Here is a 22,693-nt window from a genome sequence, read left to right as displayed (position 1 = left end):
CTTCACTTAAGACTATTTATGGAAATGAGCGATTCTTTCAAGTTAGTCGGAGTACCAGAAGATGCATTACTACTGAAGCTGTTCCCATATTCACTAAGGGACAAAGCTCGTGCCTGGTTGAACTCATTACCACCGAATTTCATTTCTACGTGGCAAGAGTTAGCCAAGAGATTCCTTATGAAGTATTTCCCGCCAAGCAAGAATGCCAAGATGAGGAATGAGATCACTACCTTCCAAAAAATGGATGATAAGTCCCTATATGAGGCATGGGAAAGGTACAAAGAGTTATTACAAAAGTGCCCCATGGAATCCCACATTGCATTATACCTGAGACATTCTATAATGGTCTCAACGCTCACACAAGGATGGTAGTGGACGTCTCTGCTAATGGTGCTCTCACTTCTAAGTCTTATAATGAGGCTTACGAAATTATTGAGAGGATTTCCAGCAACAATTATCAATGACCAACCAATCGAGCAGCGTTAGGAAGACGAGTCATTGGAATACATGAAGTGGACGCTTTCACTTCACTCGCATCTCAAGTATCTTCAATATCCTCAATGCTTAAGAATCTTACCACTAATGGGCCTAACAGTTTTGCAGCCCAACCACCTAACCAATTTGAGAATATAGCCTGTGTGTATTGTGGGGAAGGAAATCTATTTGAAGAATGTCCATCGAACCCCAAATCTGTATATTACATGGGTAACCAAAACCAAAACCGAGAGAGGCAAGGACTGCAATCCAACTTTTATAACTCATCATAGTGAAATCACCCGAATTTTACCTAGAGTAACCAAAGGGCTGGAACCAATAACACTTACGCCCAACCTAGACCAACTCAGCATCCTAGTTTGCCCCAACAACTTCAGAAACCAACCCAAGCGGAACCATCCAATAGCTTAGAGAATCTATTGAAGGCATACATGGTGAAAAACAACGCCAATGTAAGGAATTTGGAGAATCAAGTGGGCCATATTGCTACTAAACTCAAGAATTGACCACAAGGTACTCTATCTAGTAACACGAAGAATTCGAGAAATTTGGAGAAGGAACATTGTAAAGCGTTGACATTGAGGAGTAGAAAGACAGTAGAACCCAACACTATCAAAGTTGAAAAGGAGCTAGCTGACGCTCAAGATTCAGAAGAAGTTCAACCAAGTGTTGAAATTCCAGTTTCACCAGAACCAGAATCTGCAAAACCCGACAAAGTAACCTCAGGACCAGCTAATTCTGATCAACTAACAATGTCGTTAGATACAAAATTGCCACCAAAGATGAATCAACCAGAATGAATCCCAGTAATGAAACCACCACCACCCTACTCTCAAAGACTTCAGAAATAGAAGTAGGAGATTCAATTAAAGAAGTTCCTTTACATACTCAAGCAACTTCACATCAACATCCCGTTGGTTGAAGCACTTGAGCAAATGTCGAACTACGTCAAGTTCATGAAAGATATCTTGTCTAAGAACCGAAGACTTGGAGAATTTGAGACGGTAGCTTTGACGAAGGAATGCAGTGCATATCTTCAAGAAAAACTACCCCCAAAATTGAAGGATCCTGGATGTTTTACCATACTGTGCAACATTGGAGCAACATATTGTGGTAAGGCATTATGTGATTAGGTGCAAGTATCACCTTGATGACTATGTCAATATTTAGGAAGTTGGGGATAGGAGAAGCTAGGCCAACTACAGTTACGCTTCAACTAGTAGATCGATCCTTAGCACATCCAGAAGGAAAAATCGAGGACGTATTGGTACGTGTAGATAAGTTTATCTTTCCTATTGACTTTTTAATTTTAGAATTTGAAACAAGTAAAGAAGTATCAATCATCTTAGGAAGGTCGTTCCTAGCAACTAGAAGGACCTTTATTGATGTGCAGAAGGGCGAGCTCACTATGCGTGTTCAGGACGATCAGGTAACATTTAACGTTTTTAAGTCTATGCGATTTCCTGACACAATAGATGATTGCTCTGCAGTGTCCGACTTAGATAATTTAATAGTGGAGAAGGAACTCAACTGTGTTGAGGACCCACTGGAAAGAATTTTGACATTGGATCCTCCAAATGATGAAGAGGAGGATGAATACTTAGCTTTCCTAGAAGCTAATCAAAGGGGATTTAATCTGCAATCCTGTTTTGAATCTTTGGAGTTAGAAAATAAGGACTATTCCCAACCAAAAGCGTCGATCGAGGAGCTGCCTAAATTAGAACTCAAGGTATTACCTTCTCATTTAAAATATGTTTATTTAGGTAATGCTTCTACTCTGCCTGTGATTGTTTCAGCAAAATTGACCACTAAGCAAGAAGAGAAACTTATCTTAGTTCTGAAACAATTCAAGAAGGCCATCAGATGGACCATAGTCGGTATTCGTGGTATTAGTCCATCTGTATGCATGCACAAGATTATCCTATAAGATGGCAAAAAAGGGACAATAGATGGACAATGGAGACTGAACCCCATCATGAAGGACATAGTAAAAAAGAGATCATCAAGTGGTTAGATGCGGGTATCATCTATCCCAGCTCAGACAATTCATGGGTAAGCCCGGTCCAGTGCGTGCCAAAAAAAGGAGGTATCACAGTCGTAGAGAACGAGAACGAGTTGATATCGACTAGAACGGCTACGGGATGGAGAATCTACATCAATTACCGGAAGCTGAACAAGGTGACTAGGAAAGATCACTTTCATTTGCCGTTCTTGGACCAGATGCTGGATAAACTCGCAGGACGAGATTACTACTATTTTCTCGATGGATACTCAGGGTATAATCAGATTACAGTAGCATCGGAAGATCAACATAAAATGACATTCACCTACCTGTATGGTATGTTTGCATTTAGACGCATGCCATTTGGTTTATGTAATGCACCTTCCACATTTCAAAGATGTATGATGTCTATTTTTACTGACATGGTTGAGAAATATTTGGAAGTTTTTATGGATGATTTTTCAGTATTTGGAGATACATACGATGATTGCTTAACCAATCCAACTAAGGTACTAGGGCGATGCGAAGAAACGAATCTAGTACTCAACTGGGAAAAGTGCCATTTTATGGTACGAGAAGGAGTTGTTCTAGGGCATCAGATAACGAGACATGGGATTGAGGTAGACAAAGAAAAGGTAGACGTTATTGAGAAACTCCCACCTCCAACATCTGTAAAGGGTATAATGAGCTTTTTGGGCCACACCGGTTTTTATAGAAGATTTATCAAGGGCTTCTTCAAAGTTGCTAAACCCTTATGCAAATTATTAGAGAAGGACTCTATATTCAAGTTTGATGAGGAATGTTTAAAAGCCTTCAACGATTTGAAGAGTCGATTAGTCACGGCACCCATAATCGTTACACCAGACTGGGATTTGCCATTCGAATTGATGTATGACGCAAGTGACTTCGCAATTGGAGCTGTCTTGGGCCAGCGAAGGAACAAAGTTTTTCATCCCATCTACTATGCAAGTTGAACCCTAACAAGAGCTCAACTGAATTATACGATAACAGAAAAATAGTTACTTGCTATTGTTTTTGCTTTTAACAAGTTTTGATCTTATCTAGTAGGTACCAAAGTGATTGTCTATACAGACCACTCGGCAATTAAGTATTTACTTGCAAAGAAAGACACTAGGCCGAGGCTGATCCGATGGGTACTTCTACTTCAAGAGTTTGATCTAGAAATTCAAGATCGAAAGAGATTCGAAAATCAAGTAGCAGATCACTTGTCAAGATTGGAGCCACAAGAAGGGAATTCTCCCCTTATACCAATTCAGGAAACGACTCCAGACGAACATATCCTGAAGGTAAATCATGGCCATAATACCCCTTGGTTTGCTGATATTGCCAACTATTTAGCTTGTGGTTTGACGCCAATTGATAAGACGTATCAACAAAGGAAAAAGTTTCTTCACAATGTGAAGTACTATTACTGGGAAGAGCCATATGTGTTTAAAAAGTGTGCAGATCAGATGATCAGGAGATGCATGGTAGAAGATGAAATACCAATGATTTTATACCACTGTCACTTAGCTCCAAGTGGGGGACACTTCGGAGGTACACGTACAACGGCCAAAGTATTGCAAGCCAGATTCATTTGGCCAACACTATTTAAGGATGCATATGCTTACGTGAAGAGTTGTGATTGATGTCAAAGGGTTGGAAATGTCAACAACAGAAATGAGATGCCTCGAACAAACAGTATTGAGGTAGAGTTGTTCAATGTATAGGGTATTGACTTTCTTGGTCCTTTTCCTCCGTCTTGCGATCACAAGTACATACTAGTAGTAGTAGACTATGTATCTAACTGGGTCGAGGTTGAGGCATATCTGAAAAATAATGCTAAGGTTGTGATGAAGTTTTTGCAGAAGCATGTTTTCATAAGGTTTGGAACCCCAAGAGCTATCATTAGTGATGAAGGATCCCACTTTGTGAACAAGTGGTTAAAATGGTTACTAGACAATCACGGAGTGAAACACAAGGTTGCAACAGCTTACCATTCGCAGACAAATGGGCAAGCTGAACTGGCAAATAAGGAGATCAAAGGCATACTTGAGAAGGTAGTCTACCTGAACCAACGAGATTGACCCACAAGATTAGATAATGCTTTATGGGCTTACAGAACAGCATACAAGACACCATTAGGGATGCCACCCTATAGGTTGGTCTTTGGGAAAGCCTACCATCTATCATTAGAGTTAGACCACAAAGCTTACTGGGCTCTCCAACGGCTTAATTTGGATCCTAAGCTCGCGAAAGAGAAACAGATGTTCCAACTCAATGAGTTAGAAGAGTTCCGAATGTTCTCATATGAAAATGCCAAATTGCTTAAAGAAAGACTCAAGAAATGCCATGACAAGCACATTCGAGCTCGAGAATTTGAAGCAGGTCAGCAAGTCTTGTTGTTCAATTCCAGATTGAAGTTCTTTCCAGGTAAGCTAAAATCCCGTTGGTCCAGTCCATTTACGATTCACCAAGTCTATCCATACGGAGTTGTTGAATTCCAAGGTAAGGGAGGTAATTTTCGAGTTAATGCTCAGCGCCTGAAACATTATTGGAGAGATAAAATTGAACGGGATAAAACCTCGTTCATTTTATCGGATACTTAATTTTTCATTTTCCTTTTTGAATAAATGATTTAGGGTATATTTTCGGGTAAAGTATGTTTAAATAAATTCTGTCTAGGAGATTGGAACTTAAGCGGGACCATTTGTGACCCCTCAAATCTTTCTTAGGAATTTATTTTGACATGATTTTCCAAGCAATTATCCCCTAAATGGAAAATAAATTTTTAGTTTAAAATAAAAGGGTCAATTTTGATCCAAGTTTTAATTTGCAACTCAATTTAAATTTTCATTAAGTTTAGAGACTTAATTGAATTATTTTTAAAATTTAGTCGCTCTTTTCGTAAATAAAAAAACTAGGTGCCTTTCTTTGTGAATATTTTCAAAAAGCATCTAGAATAAATATCTTTAATATTATTAATAATTTGATAAACTTTAATATATAATTATATTATTTATAATTTATATATTAATTTTTATCAACTTGGCTTAGAATTAGGATTAATTAGGAATTTTTTATTTCTGCACAATAAAATAAGAGATGGGAATCAAAAGTAAATATGGACAAGTAGTAAAGTCTAAAGTGTGGCAATAGGTATATACATGTCGAGGATTGGATCTAGGAAGAGCTTGGTACTTAAGCAGTCAAATTGACTCACCTCCTCTTTTCGGGAATCCTACCTGGTGTATAGTATCTATTCACTTTAAACAATGAGGACATTGTTCATTTTAAGTTGGGGGGACTGAAATTTGAAATTATTTCCACTTAGAATAAAACTTTTCTTTTAATTATGAATATGATATATTTTTGTTGAATAAATTTGAATTTTGTTAAGTATGCTAAATTTAAGTATGAATAAAGTTTGATTATTTCAATAAATTGTTATGTTAGCTTAATAATTACATGAAATATATTTCTAATAAAGCATGCAAATCATACCATTAAATTTTAGTTCTTTAGGAAAGTTAGGCATGCATGAAAGTTTAAGTCTTTAGAATTGACTTAGTAGTTCTTGAGGCGAAATCCTAGGAAGCATGGAACGTTGAAAATTATTTAGGCAACTGTTGTTTGGACCATTTGAGCCTTTCAAGCCAACCATGATGAAATTTTTATCCTTTGAAACCCAAATTTGAGACTTTATGGCCTAATTTTATTTGAGCCCTTAAAAAGTTAGCCATCAGTTTTCTTAATTATCTTAAAAATGTCCCAAACACTAGACTCAGTACTATTCAGAGTATTCTTTGAAAATAAGTTTGGGGGAGTTGCAAAGAAGTATGAAATGCTCTAAAAATTGTAGTACATGCAATAAAATACTCGAAAAAAGAAAAAAAAAAGCATATGTACTTGAAGTACATTGCACTAAAGAGCATGTGAAAAGGAAAGAAAAGTTGATGTATTGAAGGTAATTATTTCGAAAGGTCCAATACAAGCTGAGTCTAGGGTTTTTTTTAAACCTAAAATTATCTATCTTTTACCTACCCCTAAGCCTAGCCACGTTACAACCTTGTTAAAGACCTATTGATTCAAAGTTCCAATGTTACCTACATTAGTGGAGAGAAATTGCTCTATTCAACTTATCAAGACATCAGTTAAGCATAATTATTGCAGTTTAATTTTGAAAAAGGGATTAAAATAAAATTGGTAAGGATTAACATGTCTTTATTAAGAAGCATTTAGTCGAATTTTGCTACTGTAGTAATTGTTGAGATTAATTTGAACGATATATATACTTGAGTAGCATAATTATCAAATTTCTTATTTTTGAGCAAAAGTATATTGATTTCATGATTTTGGGAAGAATCTTATTCTGAAGGAGTTTTTTAAAAAGGGTTTCCGAGAAAATTCTTTTCAAAAAGTTTAGGGTTGTGGAAACACGAAAATTTATGTATTTTTACATGCCCTTTTTAACTTAAAATCATGCTATTTCGGTTAAATTCTTGTCGAAAAATAATTAAATTAAATTATGTTAAAAATATGAACATGTTGAATTTTAATTAATTTTATTGTTAATTTTTATTAATTTTGACTATTTTCGATAGATTCGCACAATGAGCGAAAATTGGCTCGGCAGACAATGCTTGAAGAATAAAACTGAGAAGCAATTTGAAGCATCGAAGAAAATTTATTTCCAGCCTAAGATGGTCCAAAAATGTGTTTTAATTCATAATATAATTAATTTTAATTTATTCTCAATTTAATTTGGGATAAATAAATTATTATTAATTAATTATGGAAAAAAAGGGTCCAGTTGAACCGCATTAGTTGAACTGGATCTAGTGAACTGAACTAGCCACCAATTGGGCTGCCCAGAACCGTCCATATGCTGACCCAAATCAGCATTTTACCTGACTAAATAAGCTTGCAAAGAAGCCCTTGAAGAACTTTCAACCTTGCATTCAAACCCCTCCAAAAAATGTGGCTTTATGGATTTGCCCCAGGCTATTTTTAGCAAAGTTGAATCTCTCAATTTTGCCACGTGTGTGGCTAGCCAAGGGGGCTCTTTTTGGCTGATGGAATTTGCTACTTTTAGCAGCCACAATCAACTATAAAAGCTACCCCTTGCTGATCCTTCAACTCATCGCTCACACTCTCATTCTCTCTTATCCTCTCTCACTGTCTCTCAACTTTTCCTTCCCATTTTCCCTTTTGTTCAAGTGCCAATTTCTTCTCTTGGGAAAGAGGTTCTCATTAGACATTCTTGAGCAGAGATTAAAGTTTTCATAAGCCACCTTGATAGCTGAGGACAACGGAGAACGAATAATGGAGAAATCAGTCAAGCCACGGATAAACACCGGATTTGCTTCTTGTTCCCTATCTCTTTAAATTTTGTTGTTGTTTTGATAAACATGTTTATGAATATTTATGCTATTGAAATGGTTATTTTAATCAATCTAGCTTGAATTTAATTCATGTTGGGTTGATTATATTATGCCTACTTGAATTATTGAAATTGTGTTTGTGCTGTTATAGGCCTCGGTAAGATGCTTGATTAAGTAAAATCATGCCTAAGTTATTCTTACAAGATTAATTGTTAGATAACTAATGAGTTAATTATTAAATCGTATTGATATTTTAATTAATTGACACAATACTTAATTAGTGCATGTTTATTCTTCTAAGGTAGCTGAAGTTAATTTAGTATTGTATTTGGCGATACATATCCCTTGCATAACTTGCAAGATTATTATGATTAAACTGTTTCAAGGAAGAAATACTCAGCTACCTCACTTGATCTTTTATATGCTTGTGAAGATTGATTAATCGCTTGGATTGACATTGAAAAATGTTCAAGAGATTGATTAATTTAATAAGTATGTATGAGAAATAGTTAGCAAATTACTGAGTTGCCGTGAATTTGTTCGTAGTAGTATAAACATAAGTTTAATAATTCTAAGTTAAAGGAATGTAATTAATCCAACACAATCATATCATCTTGATTAAACCTTATTTGAAATCGTGCATTAGAACCTTTTTATTTTTAATTTTTTTTACTTAGTTTTTAACCCTTAGTTTTTAATCATCTTTAAACCAAAATATTTTCCACTTTTATTGCTAGCTCTGTTTCTGGTATTTCTCGGTGGTCTACCTCCGCTAACAATATCACCCTATCTAACATTTTAAAATTTTTCTTCTTCAACTTTCTCAAGGTAATCTTTAATGTAGTGTTGTCGAGAACCACACTTGAAACAAGCTCGGCTAATTAACCAGCACTCACCAGGATGTTGCCTTCCATAATGTTGACACTCAGGTTTATTAGACTTCACACTACCCACACTTGCTATTGAAGTAGCTTGAGCTTTCGGATTCAAATATGATCTCCCACGATCTCGGTAAGAATACCCAGTTGAAGCAGTCGATTGAGAATTCACTTCTTTGAACTTCTTTGACTGATTTTGGAATGACTTACCCATTGGTCTTTTTCTTGCATCCCGAGCCTCAATCATAGCCTTTCTCTTTTCTTTATTCAATTCTTTAGCCTTGCAAGCTCGATCAACCAGTACCACAAATTCTTTCAGTTCCAACATCCCAACAAACGTTCTGATATCTTCATTTAACCTGTCTTCAAACCTTTTACACATAATAGCTTCTGTGGGCACACACTCTTGAGCATATTTACTAAGTCTAACAAACTCTCTTTCATATTCTGCCACAGACATTCGGCCCTGCTTTAATTCGAGAAATTCCTTACGTTTTTTATCGATGAACCGTTGACTTAAGTATTTCTTTCTGAATTCCTCTTGGAAGAAATCCCATGTAACCCTTACTTTCGGAACCACAGATACTAATGTTTTCCACCAATGGCATGTTGAATCTTTCAGTAAAGATATGGCACATTTTAAACATTCTTCAATAGTACACGATAATTTATCAAATACCCAGATAGAATTTTCAAGCCAAAATTTTGCCTTTTCGGGATCATCATCTATGTTAGCCCTGAAATCTTCCGCCCCTTGCTTTCAGATTTTATGAACTGGGGGTTTACTCGATTTTACTAATTCAACACGTTGTGAAGCTACAGGAATCGGTTGAGGAATAGGAGGGGGTGGAGGAGGTTGAACATTCGGATTTGTTCGAATAAACTCTGTGTACCAATTATTCATCATATGAAGGAAGGCTTCTCGAGTCTCATCCTGACTATGTGTTTCAGTTCCATGTCTACTTTCCTCAGGCACAGTCCCTTGCGCGAGAGCCGGCGTATTGCTTTCTACATCATCCGCTATAGCTCGGTCAGGATCCATTTACTATATAAAAACACAATTTTAAATTGTCAGAATCATCACACTATCACAAAATATTTATGGCATGTATAGATAGACTTTCACACATATTTTGTTAGTCCAAGAACTGGCTAAACCGTAGCTCTGATACCACTAAAATGTAACACCTCTTACCCGTGTTCATAGCCGAAACAGGGTAAAAAGTATTATCAAACATAAAATACATATTTTCATACAATCGGAGTTTTTTTATATAAAATTTTTGACATAATCCCTTTTACAAATGTCTAATCCCTCCTGCAAATTTTTAAAATGCAATCTCAATCCAATTTAATATTTCAACTAATACAGCTATATACTTAAACATAATGACATCATTCACGACATTCAAAGTAACCTCACTAGCATTTTTTTTTTAAAAAAAACCTATCAATTAATATACATTAATAGCTTAAGCTAAGTAGTAATTAGTATATATATACATCACATTAACATTAAGTCTTCTATACATGCCATAATTCAGAAATATTGGTTTCAAAATACCAAAAGATGTAGATAGTGTGGATGATCCCCGACTCTATCCGAATTTCGAGATGATTTATAACACTATAAAATAAGAAAAAAAAAGAGAAGTAAGCATATAGCTTAGTAAGTACGTATGTATTGATAAACAAATTTAAAACATGTTTCCATAGATGACATAATTTTAATCAACCATAAATTTGATATTTATTCAAATTCCAGCAAACTGTTTTTCTGCGTCGCAGTCACTAAATTATTTTTTATCTGGAGCTACGGAACTCCAAATTAAGTTCCGTAAATTTTTCCTGAAACTAGACTCATATACCATCTTATCATAAAATTTTCAGAATTTTTTACTTGGTCAATTAGTACAGTTTATTCTTTAAAGTCACCCCTATTTCACTGCTCAACATCTCTGACCTCTCTTCACTAAAAATGAATTATCTCACTGTACAGAATTCAGATGATATTTTTGTTTGTTTCTTTACAATTAAGTATTCTAAGAATATAAATTATATCTCATAATTATTTTTTTACAGTTTTTAATTATTTTTCCAAGTCAGAACAAGAGATTCCAAAATCAATCCGACCCTGCATCACTAAAATTAAAATATCTCAAAATATACAACTCTTTTTCTTGATCTGCTTCTTTTATATGAAAGTAAACTCATTAAGCTTTAATTCCATAACTCATTCAACCAATAACTCAATTTCTACAATTTTTGGTGATTTTTCAAACTAACATCACTTCCACTGTTCGAATCTGTTCTATTTCAATTTCACTCATTTACATAACATTACAACAATTTATTTTGTAAGCACAGTACGAAACTTCATCACTCCAGTTACTCTTTAGCAAATTTTCACAGTTCAATCACATACTCATATTTGTTTATCAATACTCATATCCCATTGAACATGTCGGTATAATAGTGAATATTCGGTGGTTTGCACATAGTACCACTCGTGTAATTATTATCATTCGATACACGTAGTAGCCTTCACATAGTACTACACACGTGATCAAACTTTTCGGTTCACATAGTACTTCACATGTGACCATTATCAATCGATACACGTAGTAGCCTGCACTTAGTACTACACACGTGTTTATAGGCACTTTATTTAAGCCTTTCTTATTTCGACAGTCCCACAGAGATTCTTACTTTTCAAGGATTTACAATTTATCTGTACACAAAAAAAATTTCAATATTTCAGTCCAATCCCATAACAAATTTAATAATTCAATTCAACTACTTCACTTATTACTTGTCAATGATATATCCACAATTCAAGCATATTTTAATCGATTCAACTATAAATTCTAAATTTCTAATTGTTATATAACTATTTCATATTCAACCATTTCTCATATATTATAACAAAATATCAGAAATAGTTATAAACAATGTATTAATTACATATTACTTACCTTGGTGCAAAATATAGGAATTTTGCAATTCAATCCACAATCTTTTCCTTTCCCTTATCGAGGTTGATTCCATGTCTTTCTTGATCTATAATAGAAAATTTAGCTTGTTTAATATTCACATTTATCAAAATAATCCTCAAGTCAACTTTTGAAAAAATTACAATTTTGTCCCTAAACTTTTGCATATTTACATATTTTTGCCCCAAAGTTCGGAAATTAAATTTTATTCCTTATTCTTATGTTTTATAACATGCTAAACACTTTTCCCTTCTATGGCAACATCAAATTCTCACTCTAACTCTTACATATGAACATTAAATATTTTTACCGATTATGTTATTTTGCTCGGTTTCACTTAAAATCGACTAGCAAAAGTTGTTTAACATAAATTCTAGCTTCATATTCTTCCATAAAACATCAAAATACATACATTTCACACATGGGTAATTTTCAAATTTCAACCCTAGCTCAAAATAACAGTAGAAATAGATAAATCGAGCTACGAGAATCTCAAAAATGCAAATAACATTAAAAACAGGGCTAAAATGCACTTACAATCAAGCTTGAAAGTGGCCAAAACCCTAGCTGTGGAGTCCTTCAAGTTTCAGCAGCAAGCAAATATGATAACACCATTTTTTACATCTTTTTCCCATTTTAATTCTATTTATTTACTAAATGATCAAAATGCCATTACTTAAAAAAATCCTATTTCACTTATTTCTTGTCCATTTTTGTCCATCACTAACTAATAGTCTAATTACCACATAAGGACTCCTAATTTATAATTCCATAACAATTAAATACCTTTAACAAATAAAACTCAACTTTTGCACTTTTTACAATTTAGTCCTTTTGACTAAATTGAGTGCCCAAACGTCAAAATTTTCGAACGAAATTTTCACGAAATCTTTCCGTAAAATTGTAGACCATAAAAATATAGTAAAAATAAATTTTTCCTCTTCAAATTTGTGGTCTCAAAACCACTTTTCAGACTAAGCCCTAAATCGAGTTGTTACACCTTCAATTCATTTTCATCCAAATTTACCTTTCATAAGTTTAGGAGCAATTATCCATTTGAACACATGCCTTGACAATTACCTTTACTTACCCGTTGAACCGTCTATAATTACATTGGAAACTCGGAAATGCTCATACATAGTGTGTCTTTCCATATAATCATAACATTTACTTTTCAATAGTGCTCATACGAGCTGTGAAATGGGTCTACTCACACGAGCTATGGGTCAAAATGTTAGCTACACGATGTTGCTCACACGAGCTGTGGAGAATCCGCAACAAATACAGGACCTTAGCCATCAGTAGGACATTCAAGACCAGCACCCAAAACATGAAATTCCTAATGACATGTCATTCGTATCCTAAGAATTCTTAAGGTTCAAACGGGATTATTTATCCGTCAATTACTCAAAACATCGATATACATGCATTTTCAAGTCAGTTTATAACTAACACAATATAATTGATAATCAATCAAAATATCATTAATAAGATTATAATTTATACGAACTTACCTCGAGAACTATAGTCGTAGAAGTAGAGTTGGATACTAATCCAAAGCTTTTGTCTTTCCTTGATTTAAGTCTGATTGTGGTTTATCTTGATTTAAATAAAAATTTCATTCAATCAAATCATACTAATAGCTTAATATCATAAATTCTAGCTTATAACCCATCTTATTGTAAATTTAAAAAATTAACCCTAATGTTTTAATCTTTTTTACAATTTAGGCCTTAATCTTGAAACTTGAGTTTCAACAACTTTTAATGGAAACCCATATTAGCTGATTTTCCCTTATAATTATATCAACCCTAATTTTACAAAATATACAGGAAATTTACCATTTAAACAAATTAATCCCTAAACTTTAAATTCTCTAAAAATCACCTAACAAAACATGTTCATTTAACAATCAAAATTAATAATCTATCAACTAATGTCACAAATTCATCAATTTCATTTATAGGATATCCCTCAACCTTTAACAAATTTACAAATTGACCCCCGGGCTAGCTTATAAAAAACATTAAAAATAGGGTTTAAAAACTAACCATGCATGCAAACAATACTTGGTCGAATGTTTTTCTCCACAATAATGGAGGAATCAGTTTTGGCTAGGTTCCCTTTAGAATATGATACAAATTTTCCTTTTGTTCTACTTAATCTTTTAACATAATTATTCATTTACCAATTTAACCTTTTAAAAACTAATAAATTACACCATGACCAATCCAACATCATCCACTAACTTACACTATGGTATAATTACTATCTAAGTGCATAGATTCACCCTTTTTAAACTATTTGATTCATTTAACCAATAGAACTCAACTTTTGCACCTTTTTCAATCTAGTCCTTTTTCACCTAATTAACTTTCTAAACTTTAAAATTTCCTAATGAAAAGTTAATACGATCCTAAAATAATCCCATAGACATTAAATAATCATTAAAATATTTACTCACTTGTCACAGTCATGGTCTCGAAACCACTATTTCTGACACCACTGAAATTGGGCTGTTACATAAGGTCAACTACCATAATTTCATCTTCCTCCTCTCCTTCCTTACTTTCCCATTTTCAACATAAAAAATTAGGGTATCATCATTTTTATCCTCTATCAGAAAGGAGATTGGTTAATCGAATTTCTCACCACTATACTTGAGCGAAGAGTAATAGCATTTGCATGCTCTTTACCCCCTTAAGGTTATTCTTTGTATTACTTACAATACTCGAGTTAAAGTTTATTGGAAATCTTTGAAATACCTACTCCATCTGGCATTGCAATTGATGCATAACAGTTTCCACAAAGTTCAGCCTTTCTTTGACTTTACTTACTCTAATAGCCATTGTTAGGTCATCAATGAAGGTAGGTTTCCTTTCGTGTTCTTGAGGCATATAAAGATGGAGGGGTTGGTATGAAGGTGCTTCTTAGTTTAATTAAAGTTACCTACCCCTTAATTAAAGGTTCCTCCTTTGTTCTCTCCCCATTTAAGGTTAGAATGATCCCACCACCCTGAATTATAGGTATTAGAATAGGGATTACCACCCTATTTCCCATGTAGTTTACCTCCACATATTGTCCCTCTAAATTATTACCCCATATAGTATTTTTCACTTTTTACACCTATATGAATACCCCCAAAACGGTGTTGTTTGGGAACTAGAGGTCTATTAGACCTAACTTTGATATGGTTAAGCCAGGATTTGTTGGTATTTAGTTGGTATTTTTCCTCTCCACTAACTGCAGTCACAGTCAGTGGTTTAGCTTTATATGTAAACCAACCAGTCAGTTACATATACGAATTCATTGTCATATTGACTGCCTCCGGATGTACTAATGTCCAAAGTATGAATACTACAATAAAATATAGAACGACAAGGCGGCATCCACAACTATACGGGTCAAGTTGTAGTATAGTTTTACAACGAAGTAAATGAATACTCCGAGGATTGTACCCAAAGGAGGGGAGTGCTAGATCAATTCTTACCTAAACACTAAAAGATCTAATTACTAATTTAAATAAATTATAGCAAGAGAACATAAAAGAAAGGTTTTTAAAGTTTTTATAGCAATAAAATAAAATAAAATTTAAGAGGTAGAAGAGTAGAGTAAATAAAATATCGATTATGGGTGATTAGCTCACTTTGGTAATCCCTATCAACTGTTGCTTAGGGTTTCTCGTCAATAAACCAGTCGCTACCCTAACTAGATCTTTCAATCTTCCACTAACATAACGAGTTAGCAAGAACTACTTATCTTTTGACCTAACAGTCCAGACTAGCTTGGGGTGAAGGTGTTCATGAATGGGCAGTAACAATTTTTGGTTAATTCCCACCTTGATGACTTTCCAGAGTTGTCAAGCCCAGGGTTTGTTTCACTTTTTCCTTTCCCAAATAGCTGATCTGTTGAGTAACCCTATAAAATAATTAATAGATCATATCTCCACTCGCTAATCCCCCACAGAGGGATTAGTTCCTTATGGCTTTCATAAACAACAAAGAATATATGGAAGAATTAATCATAGTGAATGAATTGAAGAAGAGAGTTTAAGAAAAGTTTGATTGATATTAATATTAAGCGTGAATCCACAGAAGTTAATCTCCTTCACAAATCAGCTCTCTTGAAAGAAAACAAAGAACAAATAAACTAAACTCTAAAAAACCTAAAAACCCAAGAAAACAAAACTAAATCTAAAGATAGAATCTAAGCTAATGGAATGGTTTCCATAACATGCTCCAAATGAGCCTATTTATAGCTTTTAGGTGGTCGTCGCTCTTAACCCTAGGTTAGCTGACGCTCCCCAGCTTTAAGTTTGATTGTGCAGACCAAAACGCCCCTACTTCGTGTTTAATTTTTGTCCCAGATTTGACGTCGCAACACAATAGGACTTGTGTCGTGATAAAGGTGGCGGTATACTCCTTATTAAGACATCTTCAGGGCTATGTTGCAACACCCTTAGTCTATGTCGCGACATTAAAGGCAATTTTGAACTTTCTCCATTACGCTCTCTATGTTAGGACATCAAGCCTCCTATGCTACGACATAGCATCCAGTGTTGGTCTAAAATGCCTTTTAATGGTCTCCCAGACACTCATAAGGTACATTAGCTCTCCCTTAGGTCTCATTCGGCCCTTAAGTTCAATAAAATACTTAATTTGTACATTTTATTGAACGTAAGTAAAGCTAAAGAAATTTAACTAAAATATAATGAAAATACTTGTATTCAAGCTCCTTAAGTGTGAAAACTAGTTTAATTTGTTACACCAAATTCTGACAGGTCAAACTCCCCCACACTTAAATCATTCATTGTCCTCAAGAAACATAAGCAAACATAAGAAGTAAAGGTGACTTCCCTTGAGAAAATATCATACAAGTATTAACTTCAGAGCATACGATCTAAACATTTCATGCTTACTAACAAGTTTAACAACATAAGTGTTTGACTTACCACTTTTGATCACAAACATCTAAGTTCAGTATGTTATAAAATATACAAGTATTAAGGGTCTCACCTGTAGAAATCTATCAATAAATCATACAAGTACTTTGATTATCTGAGTAGAATACAAATAGTCATTTATGCATATGTTTAGTATGATGTACATTCATGCATAAGAATGTTTAGGCCACATAAGACTTTTCAGCTTGTAATGTTCTGAGTCTTAAGATAGGTATGGAATTGGAAAACAGTAAGAATCAAAAGGGTTACAAACACAAAAATAGTTTGGCACATCATATTGACCTCTATTCTTCCCCCCTTAGTGACCTTTACCCGCTAACCGCCTTATTTATCCTTCTCTCACGTTCCTTATCTTTCCATATATAGGAAGTCATAGCATGACATAGTAACTACAGCTAGCTAGAAACACAAAAATATATAGACTTCTTCAGCACCTTTTGAGCCTGAATTCATGCAGTGTTGTAATAAATTTGGTCGAAATTCACACTTGAATTATAAAATAATTAATTTGCACTTAAATTATTAAAATATTGAATTTTAATTATTTTTGAAATAGTTTTTCACAAATTTGGTTTATTTTCGACAGTTTTGCATAAAATGAGAAATTGGCTCAACAGACACCTCGAAAGGTTTGAACCGTCGGAAGAATTTTTGCATCGAGTGAACCAAGGGCAAGATTAAATATTTTTTCCAGAAAAGTTCAGTACAAATGATGATCATTTTATATAATTAATATTTAATTTTTATCCAAGTTAAATTAAGTTAAAATTAATATAAAGCCTGAATCAGAAAGTGGCCCAGTGTGCTAAGCATTAAAGACTGATCTAATAGGAAAATATACAGCCCAAAACCGACCCAAAAAGCTTACCCAATCAGATTATTTAGCTGATTAAATTAATTTCAAAATATCCCTCAAGTTCCCTTGAAATCCTATTCAAACCCCTCCACTTTCTGTGCCTTTAAAGATTTACCCAAGCTAAATTTAGCAAAGCTTGAAACATTCAAACTTTGCTACATGTGTGGCCGGCCAAGGGGAGCATGTGGCTACTAATTATTTATTATTTTTAGAAGCCACTCCCACCTATAAATACCCCCTTTCACCTATTCATTCAACACACCTTTTCATTATACACATCTCTCTCCCTTTAACTCATTTTTTTTATTCCAAACCTCCCTTTGTTTCCCATTTTTCTTTTCTATTTTCATTGTCAATTTCCCTCTTGGAAAAGAGCCCTTCAACCACCTTGGGTAGCAGCATTGAAGTTCTTCTAGAAGTCTCAGTTCAACAGAATGAGTGAAGAAGGAGGAGCGACCAAGCTAGTCAGGCTTTGGAAAGACAAAGGATCTGATTCTAGTTTCCTACCCTTTAAATTTTGTTGTTGTTGTTATGAACATGTCTATGAATTTTTTTATATTGTTATTCTAAATTTAATCAACATGGCTTAAATTTAATTTGTGTTAGGTTGATTGCATTTCATCTACTTAAGTTATTGAAATCATGTTTGTGTTGTTATAGGTCTTGGTAAATTGTTTGATTAAGTAAAATCATGATTATGTTATACTTGAATTATAATTGTAAGGTAACTAATGAATTAATTATTAATCATATTGAAATTGTAATTAATTGACACAATACTTAATCAATGCATGTTTAATCTTATAAGGTAGCTGAGGGTTAAATTAGCGAAGGTATTAAACGGTACATTAGCCTTGCATAACTTGAAAGATCATTGTGATTAAACTATTTTCAATATAGAAATATATTGTTACCTCACTTAATCTTCTACTTTCTTATTTAAATTAATTAATTGTTTGACTTGACATAGTGATATGTTCAAGAGATTAGTTAATTTAGTAAGTTTGTATGTGATATAGTTAACAAATTACCAAGTTGCCGTGAATTTATTCGTAACAACATGAACATTGTTCTAGTAATATTAAGTTAAGAAATGTAATTCATCTAACACAATTATTTCATATTGATTAAACTCATTTTTCAAAAATCGTGCTTTGGAGTTTTTATCTTTTAATTTTTCTTAGTTAATTTACTTAGTTCAAATCTAGTTTTATTAAACCCTTTTTCGAAACAAAAGATTTTCCTTCACCAAAGTGTTTTTAATTGCATTTCATAAATATTTCTTTGCACAGACCTTGTAGGTACAATAATTCGACATTTACTTGTCACTTTATTACTTGTTGCAATTATGTAAACTTGCACTTTTCCATCGTTCTAAGTTTTTGGCGCCATTGCTGGGGACTGTTTTAAAAGATATTATTTGTGAAGTTGTTAATTTTGCATTTTGGTCTATTTTTTCTGCTAAATTTTAATTGCAATATTTTTGTGTGTGTTTGTTTCAGGTGCTTATGAGTATTGATCAAATTATTGACTTACTCCCCATACACCTTAAAATTGAAAGAACTTTCAGACAAAGGAGAAAACAAGCGAACCAAAGAAGGACAGAAGAGATAAATTTCGAGAATCAATACCAAAATCAAGAAGGAGAATTCACTTATAATACTAAAAATCTGATCATTGTTGTTGATGACAGAAACTACGCCATTTGATAATATTCCATTCCTCTCTTCAACAAGCTCAATCAAAGTATTGTGAGACCCGAAATTGAGGCACCTTAATTCAAACTAAAGCCAGTCATGTTCCAAATGTTGCAAAATATGGGTCAATTCAATGGGATTCCTACTGAAGATCCACATCTTCATCTTCGGCTATTCATGGAAATGAGTGACTCATTTAAACTAGCAGGGGTGACCGAGGATGCCTTGAGACTAAGATTATTCTCTTACTCCTTAAGAGATAGAGCACGAGCGTGGTTGAACTCCCTATCGTCCGGTTCCATAACTACATGGCAAAAACTGGTTGAACGTTTCATAATGAAATACTTTTCTCCATCTCTAACTGCCAAGATCCGAAATGAAATCACTTCATTTCAGCAACTTGACAAAGAATCTTTATATGAGACATGGGAGCGGTTCAAGGTGTTATTACAAAAGTGCCATCACCATCTTATTCCTCATTACGTTCAAATGGAGACTTTCTATATTCGTATTAACGATCATACTAGAATGATGGTGGATGCTTCAACATATAGAGCCCTTCTTTCTAAGTCTTACAATGAAGCTTACGAGATTATTGAAAGAATTGACAGCAATAACTATCATTGGCCAATTAACTAAGCAGCCTCAAAAAGACGAGTAGCAAGAAAACATGAAGTTGATACGCTTACTTCTTTGACAACCCAGGTATCCTCTTTGTCTTCTATGCTTAAGAATATAACAGTTAATGGTTTCAATGGTAATCTAATAGGTCAGCAACAGAACCAGTTCGAGAATATTTCTTGTGAATACTGTGGAGATGGACATTTCTTTGAAAATTTTCCATCAAATCAAGAGTCAAAATATTACATGAGAAATCAAAATTGGAATGGTCCGGAATCAAATTCTTACAACTCTTCATGGAAGAATCATCCACTTTCTCCATAGAGTAATCAATGGGTGGACCATAGCAACTCTTCTATGCAATTTCAACCAAATTATCCGCCAGAATATTCTCAACATGTGCAACAACCCCCACCAACTGAATCTTCAAGTTATCTTGAGAATCTATTAAAGGCATACATAGCGAAGAATGATGCCACTTTAAGAAATCTGAAGAATCAAATAGGTCAGCTAACCAATGAACTTCGAAATAAACACCAATGAGCTTTGCCCAACGATACTGAAAATCCAAGAAATTCGATCAAAGAAAAGCAGTCACTTTGCCAAGTGGAAAAACATTGGAGCCTAAGGTGGTTGACGTTCAGATAAGCCAATTGTAGCTCAAGACAAAGTGAAAGTTCAACCGAGTGTTGAAACTCCTATACAGAAGTCAAATCAAGTGATCCTTCATGAGGTAAACTCTATACCAGTCATTTCTGATTATCTAAACCCTATTGTCAAATGCAGAAAATTTACATAGAAGAGTTGTCCGGTTAAAGCTAAGATTCCACCATTGACATATCCTTAATGATTCTAGAAGTAGCAACAAGATACTCAGTTGAAAGAAATTTTTGATGACGAGGTAAATTTTAATGACTTCGATGTTGCTAAATCCCTAGATGTAGTTGAAGACTGCTTTATTATTTCCAAGATGGAATCGTTGGCTTCTACAGAATTTGAGCTCAATTCTTTAGACGATCTATTAGAACATATTCTTTTGGCGGATTTGCCAAGTGAAGATGAAGACAAGGAATGTTTGGCTTTGTCGAAGGAATTCACTCAGGAAGTTCCACTAGAATCGTTAGAGTTATTATCTTGGGAGTACACACAACCAAAAGAGTTAATTGAAGAGCCGGTTGAATCAGAACTGAAGACTTTGCCTCCTCATTTGAAATATGATGATTTGGGTTTATCTCCAACTTTACTTATCATGATTTCAGTTGAGTTCACCAAGAATCAAGAAGAAGAGTCACTTGTTGTTTTGGAAAAGCACAAGAAGGGTGTTAGATGGATTAGTGTAGATTTTTGAGTCGCAAGATGGAGGATTTCTAGGAATTACATGAAGTTAGACAAGGCCACCAGGAAAGATCATTCTGGGTTTTCTTTCCCAAATAAGATGTTGGACATATTCGATGGGAAAGAATATGATTATTTCCTAGATGGGTATGGTTGGTATGTCCAATGGCCATTTGACACCACCATGGTCAATGACAATCCTGAATAAAATAGAGGGAGTTCTCTTCAATTTCTCTATCGTTATTTTATATTTTTAGTTTTTTTCTCATTTGAATGAAATGGTAGACTTAGATAAAATTTTCTTTGGTTCATTACATTTATTAAAACTCTGTCTAAGAGATTGAGACTTAAGCGAGACCATCTGTGACCCCTCTAGTCTTTCCAAGGAGTTTAATTTAATGTAATTTTTTGAAAAATATTTTTCTAAGTAGCCCAAAGAATTTAAGTATTTGTTTTGTTAAATAAAGGGTCAACTTTTAACCCCAAGCACTAATTTCTTTGATTTTTTTTAGCTTACTTTCAGTACAGGAGCTTAGGATCCAAAACGGAGCTGTCATTGGGCTTAACACACTGCTAGGAAGGGAAATATTCAACCCTTTTCTACACAAACCTATATCCCTTACCTTGCTCTACCACCACTCCCAAGTAGCCCAATAGTGCATCTCACTTAACCCCTTAATGTCGCAGCCCCTAACTCCCTGAATCACCACCCCGAACACCTTCATTCGAAATCACCAACTACGGCACCTAAACTATCCTTAAAACTACCACCCTTGTCAACTCTAAACCTTACCATCGGCTACTCAACCACCTACCCAAAACTAAAACCACCCTTAACATATTTTCTAAGTTCGACGTCGAGATTCCCTTCATCTAGCACCATTTCACGAAGTGAATAGTTTGATATAATGGCTATGCTGCAACACATGCAGTTGCAGCAACAAGCTAACTAGAGATACTCAAAAATACAGGATGACTCAGTCAAAGATACATTTAAAAAATATATGTGATAACCCATTTGTTTTTGTGCTTGAATTTCCAGACTTTATACTCAAACCATGGACTCCAATGTCGAGCAAGGAACGAAGCGATCAGATTCTGAAGGGTCTGCAAATAAAGAAAAAAGGGGGATCTTGTCTCTACTTTATTTTATTTTGTCTCTTAGGATATTTCTATTTCTCGCATAATAAATCAAGAGGTTGAAATCATTAATAAAATTGAACAATTTATAAAATAAAAAGTGTGGCAATAGATATGTACATGTCTAGGATTGGATCTGTCTAGGCAGAGCTTGGTATTTAAGCAGTCAAATTTGACTCACCTCCTTTTTCTGGGATCCTACCTGGTGTACAGTATCTATTCACTTCTATATTTTCATTTTCTCTATTGTTTTTAACAATGGGGACATTGTTCATCTTAAGTAGGGGACCTAAAATTGAAATTGTTTTTCGAGATACATTAATCCTATA

General features: G+C 34.2%; 2 non-coding genes across 2 annotated transcripts; both read right to left on the bottom strand.

Annotated features, from left to right (window-relative positions):
- Positions 1-207: 207 nt before the first annotated feature.
- Positions 208-310, bottom strand: LOC121216639 (small nucleolar RNA R71). Its single transcript, XR_005912820.1, has one exon. It is a non-coding gene; the product is annotated as a small nucleolar RNA R71 (small nucleolar RNA).
- Positions 311-19,634: 19,324 nt separating this feature from the next.
- On the bottom strand, positions 19,635-19,739 carry LOC121216492 (small nucleolar RNA R71). The gene has a single exon (XR_005912673.1). It is a non-coding gene; the product is annotated as a small nucleolar RNA R71 (small nucleolar RNA).
- Between the last annotated feature and the right edge of the window lie 2,954 nt (positions 19,740-22,693).

The sequence above is a fragment of the Gossypium hirsutum genome, chromosome D04 (assembly GCF_007990345.1).
Source record: "Gossypium hirsutum isolate 1008001.06 chromosome D04, Gossypium_hirsutum_v2.1, whole genome shotgun sequence".
NCBI classification, from domain to species: Eukaryota; Viridiplantae; Streptophyta; class Magnoliopsida; order Malvales; family Malvaceae; genus Gossypium; species Gossypium hirsutum.
Note: the sequence above shows the minus strand (reverse complement) of the source record. Positions and strands in the feature narration are given on the sequence as shown.